Here is a 12,268-nt window from a genome sequence, read left to right as displayed (position 1 = left end):
TCTAATGACAGAAAAAAAATCTATTTAGGTTTCTACAATAGTTCTTTTCTTTTGGATATGTATTTTGTGGGTAAGTTCTCTGAGCTTCCTGGTTGCCTACTGTATGTTATAATACATCCATTCCAACAGAATAACACAGAATGATGATTGCACACATTTTATAATGATTTTAGATTTAGATTTTAGATTTTATTAGATTTATATACCACCCTTTCCCAAAGGACTCAGGGCGGTTTACAGGGCATTTTAAAATCACATCAATATAAAATACAAAGTTAAAAGAGAATTAAAAGATTAAATTATCCCTGAAAATAAAACCCCAGTTAAAAATTCTCAGCCTGGGTAAGAGAGCTCAAAGAGCCAAGTCTTCAGGTCCCAGCGGAATGAGCGTAGGTCAGGGGCAGTCCTGAGCTCCACAGGCAGCTGGTTCCAGAGGGCAGGTGCACCCACAGAAAAGGCCCTCTCCCTGGGTGTTATCCGCCGGCAATCTTTTACCGGTGGCACCCTGAGAAGACCCTCCCTCTGCGAGCACACTGGATGAAGGGAACTTGATGATGGCAGCAGGTGTTCCCTCAAATATCCTGGACCCAAGCCATTTAGGGCTTTATAGGTCATCACCAGCACTTTGAATCTCACCTGGAGAGCAACTAGAAGCCAATGCAGCTCACGGAGTAGAGGTGTTACATGGGAGTATCGGAAGACCCCCATAACAACTCACGCGACCGCATTCTGCACCAGTTGTAGTCTCCGAATGGTCCTCAAGGGCAGCCCCATGTAGAGAGCATTGCAATAGTCTAAACGGGAGGTCACGATCACATGAGTGATGGGATTGATTTTTTTTTAACGGTTGCTGGAATTGGGTATGTGTAGTTTAACGAAGAGAAGGGTGAGGGGTGACATGATAGCAGTGTTCCAATATCTCAGGGGCTACCACAAAGAAGAGGGAGTCAAGCTATTCTCCAAAGCACCTGAAAGCAGGACAAGAAGCAACGGATGGAAACTAGTCAAGGAGAGAAGCAACCTAGAACTAAGGAGAAACTTCCTGACAGTTAGAACAATTAACCAGTGGAACAACCTGCCTCCAGAGGTGGTGAATGCTCCAACACTGGAGGTTTTTAAGAAGAGACTGGACAGCCATTTGCCTGAAATGGTATAAGGTTTCCTGCCTGAGCAGGGGGTTGGACTAGATGACCTCCAAGGTCCCTTCCAACTTATTATTATTATTATTATTATTATTATTATTATTATTATTATTATTATTATTATTATTATTATTATTATTAATATTATATTCCAGCTATGTTAATCCTCCTGCATTAGTGAGCTGAATCCCTTACCTGCCCTGGTTGATTCTGAAGAAACTTTCTCCCATGGCTGATCCATGTTCTGTGTCTGAATTTGTATGAATACATGGCTTGCAGAGCATATGCTACATTATAAACAGCATTGTAAACATTATAGCTCTGGCCAGTCATACCTATTTCAAAAACAGATGCAGGAAGATCTTCCATCTTCTCATTCCCAGTGCATCTGTCTCTGGTCTTTTCATCTATGAAGGCCTTAGGTAAAGAGCAATCAAATGCTTGTTCCCAGAAGACATTTATGAAGCTGTCCTGGCTTTTGGAAGTTGGGCTTCTAGTTAGAACAAATTCCTCAAATCCTAAAACTTTTTTTGAGGAAACTGTAAATGAAAGAGAACCATGGATAAAATCTAGTCCCCAATTTTTTTGAAAAGGAAGGGATGTGAATTCCATCTGGGCTGTCATAATCCATACTTTACCTTTGGTTTTCAAAGGTATGTCTTCAAACATTGAAACATAAGGAATCATTCTCAGAAATATCATGATCTGATTTTCCCCATATATGATGACAACATTGGCAGTGCTCTGCATGATATTTCTGTATGTTTCAAGCCAGTCATTGACCATTATACCTATATCAGTGGAAAAAGATTCTTTGGGCAGTTCTTCAATGAAATCGAAGCAGATACCTTTCTGGGAAAATGAGATATATGCACTCTGTACAAACCTTTCACCACTGTGACTTTCAAAAAAAACTAATCCAATCCATATCCATTTGAAATGCAATAGCAACTGGAGAATCCCCATAGTTTGATTGTCATCATCTGGAAACATTTGGTGAAAAAAATCAGCCCTGTCATAGTTATTCATCAATGGAGCAGAGCCGTAGATGATCTGAAGGACATTTAAAAACAAATAAGAACCTTAAAGGATGGACCCTCAAAATCTTGATACTTGTTTTTCATTCTCTGTAAAACTTAATTGCAAATGCTTATTCAGATCTAATTTAACACATTTTTCTAGCTTATGAAAACATCACTTTTCTTATTTTCTCTGAATATGATTGCATTGCAAAGTGCAGATATTGTAAATTGATTAATTCAGGAAATGTTACCTACAGATGGACAACTCTCAGTATGGCTGAGAAGGATTATTGAACTTGAGTGCAATGAACAACATTTCTTCAAACTTAAGTGTCATATAAAGATACTATTTCATATTTGAGATCTCTTTTATGACATACTCAGCCAGTTTCCTGATATCATAACACTATGTCTCACAGACCTGAAGATCAATTTCATAGAATGAAATATCTAATTCTATTTAAAAAAATAAAATAAAATCCAATATTGGCAATATCATATTGTTTTATTCCTTTGCTCAGCTAAAATATTAGCAACCATATCAAAGAATTAAACAAATCATTTGTCATATTAAGCATGTAAGTAATCTTGGCTTCCTTTAAGAAGTACCATAAATCATGACAATTTAATACACTTATGCTCACTTTCTGTATTATTTTGCAATGAAACTTTTTTTTAGAAAATGTCCTGAATGGATTAACCTTAACATTTAGAAAAATCTTAATGCAATAAATAGAATGAATAGTATGGCAATAGTGAGTTTCATAATACAAGTGGGGAAAGATGATGTTGGCCAAGGTCAGCTGTCAACGTTGTCTGCAACTCTTTAAAGAAACATGTCTTTTCCAGGAAAAGAAGCATTTAAGGAGGTATTGCCAAGTGTTGTCTAACTAACACCCTTTCCAAATAAGCTTTTTTTCCCCACTTCAAATACAGATTTTTGCACACCCCTAAGAAAATTTAACTCTCCCCCTGTAACCCCCCCCCAAAAAAATATATCTTGCTTTGCTCTATAATTCTATGTTTCCTAGAACACAATTGATGGAAATGATTTCATTATAGGGGTCATACGATATGATAAGAAAGGAAGCTTTGCTTTCTTAAGGTTTCTTATTTAGGCAGGATTATTTTTTTTATATTTTAATTCCATTTATATCCCGCCCTTCTCCGAAGACTCAGGGCGGCTTACAAGCTTAGCAGTCACCCTCTCATATTCATTATTAAATAATATAATGTTGGATATCACCTTGAACAGGGTATGGTCAGATCAATGGAGGAAAAGACTTACTATCCATGGTGACTGTAGTGAATATCCTATAAAGAAAATAATGCAAATGATGATGGTGATTTGGCTTGGTAGATAGAATGAGCATTGTCCAATAAACAGAGATGTTGTAATATCTGAGTCTCAGCTAGAGCATAATATCTTTACTTAAAATGCTACTGTGCTAGGAGATGGAGTTTGCTACCAACCATCTGCACAAAAACTTTTGTGTTGCTAATGTTGGTTTCTAAAGCCATATGACCTAGCATTTATGAAACTTGTTATAAAGAACAACAAAAGTATGTAAAGCTTATAGGATACCCAATTTTTCTTGAGCAGTTCTTGCCCGGGGACCTTATAAATGTGCACATTTGTTTAATGAATCGAAAGGATACTTTCCATATGAAAAAATCTTACCTGTGGGACTTTATAAAGCCTCAAAATGTTGCCTATGTGTTGACAGATGTGAGAGTTTGGTCCTGCAATTACAGCAATTGTATTGTCCTGGCTGTCACATTTATAATTAGGGATGAATTTGTCCTTACTGGAGAGAAGCTCCATTGAAGCAAAATAAGTCCATCTTGGCATGAAATAGCTATTGAAAATTTGGATTCCTAGGGTGATGTTAGGTAAGAGAGAAGACCTTTCATTGATTTCATTGACAGTGAAAACCAAGGACAGGATATGTTGGTAGTTCTGCAAGAATACCCTAGAAGAAGAATTAGACCTTTAGCTATAGTATATCTGTTGTTTTTTTTAAATGAAAATGTCTGTATTTAAACATTTATGCTAGCAACATTTATTTATTTTATTTATTTATATCCTGCCATTATTATTTTTACAAATAAGGTGGTGAACATATCCAACACACCTTCTTCCTCCTATTTTCCCTACAATATCAAACCTATGAAGTGAAGTCTGAGTGAGAGTGACTCAGCTGGCTTTCATGGCTAAGGCAGGAGAAAACTCACTAGAACATTGCAAAAGCATTAGATATTTTGCATCCCAATGCAAAAATTTGCAAAATGGCACTCATAAGAACCATGTGCAAAATTCTTATTGAAAACTAATGAAATACCCTCAGTGAAACAAACATGAATAAAAGTAAAAGTATTTTTGCTCCTGATCACACAGATTGCAGTGCTGTGAACTGTTAATGTAGAGATCATTTCAATATGTTTTTTTAAAAGGAAAAATATTAAAATAGGTAACATAGAATATACAATACTGAAAACATTTATAGCTATAGAAGAATAACAAAATGGCATAGGGAATATTTTTTGTGTTTAGACTTTTTAATTTAATTTTAATTTTATATTGTATTGTTTTTAAATTTTGCCTTGTAAACCACCCTGCGTCCTTTGAGAGTAGGGCGGTATATAAACCAAATAAATAAATAAATAAATAAATAAATAAATAAATAAATAAATAAATAAATAAATAAATATTCCAATAGTATAGAACAAAATGTTTATGATCAACTCTAAGAATTCTTTCACACTAGCAAGTTCAGCCTCAAGGGAGTGGGGAAAAAATACAAAACTGATTATTGTGCTGGCAATCATACTACCGATTATGCAGCCTTTTCTCTTAGCATTTGCAATGTTTAAATGCCAGCTGATATATTCGACAGAAAGAGGCACATTACATTAGAGGGGGAAAAAATAAATGGAACTATTTAACTTTTTTTAAAAAAATAGTGCAACAATGAGGTTAGCTGCTTTCACTGAGATATAATTAAATCTCTCTCTCCCACTCTGCATATGCATTCTAGACTGCCATATAATAGAATGACAATTATCAACTTCATACATGAGATCCCCAACTGGATCCTCAGACATATGTCTTCTGAATGTTGTCAGATCAGAAATCATGTAGATTTGAGAAATAATTCCCCCAATGATGAGATCTCCTGATTGATAATATTTATATTGAATAGGAAGAGGTTTGCTAATAATACATTTAGTTTCAGGGGTACAGGATACCCATTGGGATAATAACAACATTAGCATTGTGAATGATGCCATGACAGGCCACCATCTACTGGGTGTTGTTCAAAACACTGACACTGAAGCACCTTTGAGGATCACTTTGCTGCCCAATTACCATCTGACTTCAAGCCATAATTGGATAATGCAGTTCTTCAGATTCCTAGGACTGTGTGGGTCTTTTGCTCCAGCTATGAAGGAAAGAAGGAACACTGAGATTCAAATCTTATTTCATTGTTTTTTCCAGCACATCATATTGAGGATTTAAGAAGTCAATTTAATCATAGTTATTTTACTAATTACAGGGGAGGTACAACTACATGCAGTAGTTAAAGCTTCTTTGTAATGCTGCAGAAAATAAATGAACTATATTTAGATTTAAAAATATTTATGTGTGAATTAAATTAATAGCATATCCGTTTCAATGGGACTCTTCCTAGAATAATAGATACATATCCATTATAACATTTCAGCATACACTAGAATAGAATAGAATAGAATAGAATAGAATAGAATAGAATAGAATAGAATAGAATAGAATAGAATAGAATAGAATAGAATAGAATAAAGTTGGAAGGGAACATGAAGGTCTTCTAGTCCAACCCCAGGCTCAGGGGTTGTACCATTTCATCAAATGATTGTCCAAACTCTTCTTAAAAACTGCCAGTGTTGGAACATTCACAACTTCTGGAGGCAAATTGTTCCATTGGTTAATTGTTCTGTCAGGAAGTTTCTCCTCAAGTCTCTTCAATTACACTATCATTGTATCACCATCACAATTAATGTTTCAGGTTGAGGGTCTGCTACACCCTAGTATCAATAAATAGAATAGGACAGATGAGTTGAACTGGGAATAAAGTTTATTCAACATTTCAGCTAGGGCAAATCTGCAGCAACTACTTACCCACACAACTACCAATTCTTACCATCCCATCCTCACTCCTATGTTATGATGGGTGCAAAACAAGACTGATAACAAAAAAAACCCCTTCTGATTATTTATTTTCACAATGAGTAACTTATGCAGCCTCAGAGTCAGAGACAATGCTTATGGAGGGGAAACTGGTGAGATGGACTACAATGAAGCAGCACTTTTCCAGGAAGAAGAGACCACATTCCAGAAAAAAGAAGAGGGGGAGATAAGAGACAGCACAGCCAAGAGTTGGATAGGAGACAAAGAGTAAAAATAGCTACTACCTAGAAGCTCCCAGGGTATATCTGTTAAGTTGAGAGTAGTAAGGTTTTAGTCTTGCAAGATTTTTCTGTTTTTCTTTTTCTTTTTACAACCCTTTAATCCCTTGCTTCAGGATGTGGTCAAAGTTCCTGAATGGAGCTGAGCATTTACTAGCTGGATGTCCTTCCTGATGCCTACATGGAATTTGCAGCAGATATTTTCTTTTTATTCCAATAGAGAAACATCTGTCACTCCCTAGGATTGAACTCTCAACCTTCTGAGTGGGAGGTGAGCATCTTCATGCCACTCTTTACAAGATTCGCCTGTTATTTGTAAGAAAGAAAGAAAAGAAAAGAATTGAACTTTGAATGAATTGCTTTGCTTCTTTCTTGGCTTAACCTGACACTCAGCTTCATTAAGTGGCTTTCCCTTGGTACCAACCCATGTCATCACTGCCAGATAGTCATCATAAGACTTGTGTTACCTTGCAAAGCTATTTTAAAATATTTTATTCAGGATACACATTCTACAACCCGCCCCCTTGCTTCAATATCACCTCATTTAATCATTCACAGAAAGTGTAAAACCTGATTCTGTAATGACTCCAGGGAGCTATAAGACAGAAGCAGGAAACATTAAAAGCAACTTTTCAGTGAACCTCTAAACTAACACATGTTGTTGTTGTTGTTGTTGTTCTGTTGCTGTGTCATGTCTGACTCTTCACAATCCCATGGACCCATAGCATATTAGTTCTCCTTTTTTCCACTGTCTCCTGGAGTTTGCCCAAATTCATGTTCATAGTATCAATGACACTATCAAACTAACACAGAAAGTTTATTATTTGCAGGTCTTGATCATCTGCTCTGGGTTGCAAGCTGTCTTGGACAGATAAGTTACTTAGAAAATTAGGTAGAACATAAACTCTTCCCTGGGTCTATTATATCTACTGGCTTTTCTTCAGAATTCATTTAAAGAGCTATTCACTAGTCCTTCACCTGGCAGAAAGTTCTGTATTGACCTTGTTAGAAGAAAATCTTAGGTTGGAACAAGGTCTGTCATCCAGAGAACAAACAGGGCAAGTTACCTGGAGCAGAAGCATAGTTTATTCCAGAAGTTAAGTTTAGCAGTTGAAGGTTGTAACACAAGTAACAGTTGTCAAGTGTTTGTTTTTATGTTTTTTCTTTTGTTCCTTCCAGGCACACAACCTACCTTCTAGGAAATATTGGATACTGTATTTATTTATTTATTTTATTTTAATCCCATTTATATCCTGCCCTTCTCCGAAGACTCAGGGCGGTTTACAATCTAAGCACAAATCAATGTACTTATCAATAGCCTTCATTCTATGTATATGCCTGGCTTTGGGGGGGGGGGGCAAGCAGCATTATTACAAAGTCAGCTTATTGCCCCCAACAATCTGGGTTCTCAATCTGTAACTAGCTGAATGGCCAAAAGTGGGAGCATGGTGGTTAGGTACCCTGCTGTGCTTACAAGATTTCTTCCTGCTTAATAGACATTGAGGCTGGAGATAGAAATCAGACAAAGGGAACTTTTGTTTATTCTGAAAGGAATATTTACTATCTTTGTCCAGTCTTGGATTCTTTGTCAAGTTTCTTATCTTTTCTTTTAGTGTAATTTCTCATTTTTTTGCCTTGGAAATAGCTACAAGGATGGAATGTGAGGAGCAAGGAAGGATTGACTGGCAGATTCCTTCCCACATTACCATTGCTGATCTGTAGCCTCTCAGAGGAAGAAAGCTATCAAATAGTAGTGATCTTATCATATTATGTGCAGGTGAATTAAGAAAAGGGATTCCATCTCCTCTTAAACAGCTAAACTGGTGGTTTTATACTTCTTTCACTCTTGAAAGCTGAATCCCAGACTGGGAAAAAGGGCAGGTGAAGAAGGGGCTGGCTGCTTCAAAGCCCCCAAATCTCTGATCTGCAAGACCAACAATTTGACATTTTCAAAGAAGCCTCACCCTTTCTTAACCTCCTTCAGCCCTGGCAAGTGACTTCCAGCTGAAAGGGATAGCAAGAGAAACAAGGACTTGACTTAGAGAACTGAGAAGGAAGAGAGTGGATGATTGGTGACCTTTTAATTGCACAATATAGTGCAAAAGAGAGAAGCTCAAGTCCTATGGCACCTAACACAGCAAAGGGTAGGGAGTGACCTCTCCCACAAAACAACACTGACTGGAACTGGCCCCAAGGAAGGAAGAGAATTTTGGTAAAATGGTGCTCCCCAATTCCAAAACACCAAAGCTAAGATGAAGGATACTGTAGTCAGTGGTATCAAATGTCTCCTGTAACAGGCTAGAGAAATGGACTGAAATACAGTATATACATAAATGCTTGGAAGCTGACTTGCATCAAGTGTATTTGTTCGAATGGAAGTTATTTTTCAATAGACTAGGACTTTTATACTCGGAATTTAGACTCAAAATAATGATCTAGTGGCCTAGAGTAGGGCTTTTCAACCCTTTCATTGATTGTACCACTTTTAGGATATGGCAATATTCAAGTACCACCTAGCAAGATGTCAAAAACTTGATAACAAAAACAACAACAACAACAAAACTGTTCAAAGTTCCAATTGCACTGAAATGACTTATGACCATTGCAGCATGTCCAGGGTCACCCTGAGTCTTCGGAGAAGGGCGGGATATAAATGGAATTAAAATAAATAAATAAAATAAATAAATAAAATAAAATTTATATTTGGATGCTTGGCAACTGATTCATATTTATGACAGTCGCAGAGTCCCAGGGTCATTTAATCCCCTTTTGCAACCTTTGGACAAGCAAAATCCCTTGCAGCAAAACTTTCAGCTAACAATAGCAGAGCAATAGAAGTTAACACGAGACATCAGCCATCAGCTAAATAAAAAGGTAAAGTTAAAGGTTCCCCCGCACATTCGTGCTAGTCATTTCTGACTCTAGGGGCCAGTGCTCATCTCTGTTTCAAAGCTGAAGAGCCAGCGCTTGTCCGAGGACGTCTCCGTGGTCATGTGGCCAGCATGACTAGAAGCTAAAGGTGCATGGAACGCTGTTACCTTCCCACCATAGTGGTCCCCATTTTTCTACTTGCATTTTTATGTGCTTTCGAACTGCTAGGTTGGCAGAAGCTGGGACGAGTAACAGGCGCTCACTCTGTTATGCGGCACTCGGGATTCGACCCGCCGAACTGCTGACTTTCTGATTGACAAGCTCAGCGTCCTAACCCACTGAGCCACTGCGTCCCTTATCAGCTAAATATAAATTGCCAAATACTCCTTAAGAACACAAAGCCCACATTGCACAAATCCCAAAACTTCAGTCACAAAAGCACATAAGAATCCTTTCACTCTCCATCTCCCTCCTTCCATGCCTCACCTCCAGCTGATGCTGCCTTTCTTCATTGCTGCCTTTCTTCATTCCTTGTGGACGGTGACCCCCTCCCCCCGCTGCATTTCTTGCCTGTTGTAGATTGGCTCATGGTCAGTCTTCTTGATCTTATCTCCTCTCCCCCCATCCTCCTCTTCCTTCTTCTTTCCTTTTGGTGCAGCTGGAGCTGACTCTGCCTCCTCCCAAGGCTGCCTCTTTTTTCTTTCTCCTTTCCTGCCCAAACTGCCTCCTTTTATAGCCTCTCCTGTCACCACATCCCTCCTCCTCCTTTCTCTTCTGGTTGAGCTGGAAGTGAGCCTGGGTCCTTTGCCTCACACCAGCCACTCTGCAGCTCCGGAGGACTCTCTCACCATAAGTCCTGTGCTGCGCTGGCTCATTCCCTCCCCCACTACACTTGTCTGGGCAGTGCCATGTACCACCTGCCATATGCTAATGTACCACAGGTGGTACATGTACCACCAGTTGAAAAGCCCTGTTCTAGAAGACCTCCAAGGTCCCTTCCAGCTCTATTCTGATTCTGAATCATTTTTATAATATTATTGAAAATTTTCTCAGAAAGAAAAATAAAGTAATATAGAAAATGGAATTAAAAAAGAAAAGACATGGCAGGGAAGTCGAAAATGCTTTTTATCAGTAGTTCTGGCAGCCTAAGATTGCTAGTTCATTTTGTTAATGCATGCATGTTATATAGGGCACATCCCAGTGGGTGAACTGGAACCAGGTGGCAGAGTGAGCTCCTGCCCACATAGCAGTTCAAAAGAATGTAAAAATGCAAGTAGATAAATAGATACTACTCTGGTGGGGGAAAAAACTAGCAGCATTTTATGTGGAAGCAGGAGCTGGCACCGAATCTGCCCAGATACAAGATGACATTGGAGGAAGAAAGACCATATGACCTGACATCTTTCGAACCCTGCTAGCCAGCTGATGCAAGGCTAGTTCACCCCCTTGCTGTTTTGAGACTTGCTCTCATCCTTTGTAAACCCCTTTATTGCTTGGTGTCAGCCAGAGACAATTTCTTCCAAGAGATGACAAACAATATGCTCCTATCTGTTAAGAATTTCCAGGACCTACTATTCTAAATTGGTGATTTTTTCATATATAATAATAACAAATATAAAGACAGTAATAAGACTAATCATGATTGTCAGGAGACACACTTAAAGTGGATTGAGGAGTGTTAATAGCCTTTGTAAGGTTCCCATCTGCAGTTAAAGTTAGCCTAGGATTTTTATCTTAAAGTCTGACCTTTCCCTCCTTTTCACACAAACACACAAGAACACACTCCAGATAGTTCTTTAGGTGTTTAGCTAAGAATCTAGAAGGACAAGAAAATGTACAGAAAAGTTCAAGAATGAATTGGTTCCTTCTATGTGGTGTGCCCATAGCATTCTTATCAGTGCTTTGGCCACAAGTAATATGTAACATTTCTCATAGTAAATGCAGCATCACTGATCCTCTGCCTATTCTTCACAAGCAATATCAGTCAGGGAACATCAACATTGCTGGCATAATTTCTCAGCTCTACCTGTTTCATATGATGATGGACTTCAAGACAGCTCCTTCTAGTGACCTCTTTGAGGATAGTATGTAAGTACTCAGTCATGGCCAGAGAGATGTGTGTAAAATAAACTGAATATGAATGAGTGTTAAGAGCATTGTTTGAATGTTTATAGATGCCTAGAGTAGAATGTGTCATTTGGTCCTGAGGTATCTTTGAGTAAAAAATAATAATAATTGCTGGTTATTTGTGCAATATATTCATATGTACACCGTCTTTGCATGTGCATAATGATTTTATGCCATTTACACTTTTTACATATTTGTTGCATTTACTTGATTTATTAATCTGGTGTCACCAAATACCAATTTGTTTTTTACTGAATGGATATTTATTTTTGTTCAACTGCTAGTCTCCCTGCTTTCCCTAAATGTCACCATTTTTAGATTACGCCTGTAGAAGCCAGGTCTTTTCTTTGGAGATACTATACCATATACTTAATTTAATTATATTATTGTACAACCAAAAGTATTCAAATGGTACTTCCTCTCTACAACACAAAAGCTGCATGAAGGGAGCTGAGAACCAGGGTCCCCTCCCTAGTATCATGCAATTTTGGTCACCACAGTACAAAAAAATATGTTCAGACTTCGAAAAAAAAAGTGCAAAGAAGAGCAACTAAGATGATTAAAGGCCTGGAGACAAAAACATATGAAGAACGGTTGCAGAAATTGGGTATGATGCCCTAGAGAAAAGAAGGACTAGGGGTGAAATGATAGCAGTATTCCAGT

This window comes from Vipera ursinii (genome assembly GCF_947247035.1).
Source record: "Vipera ursinii genome assembly, chromosome: Z".
Lineage (NCBI taxonomy): Eukaryota > Metazoa > Chordata > Lepidosauria > Squamata > Viperidae > Vipera > Vipera ursinii.
This window is presented reverse-complemented; position numbering follows the sequence as displayed.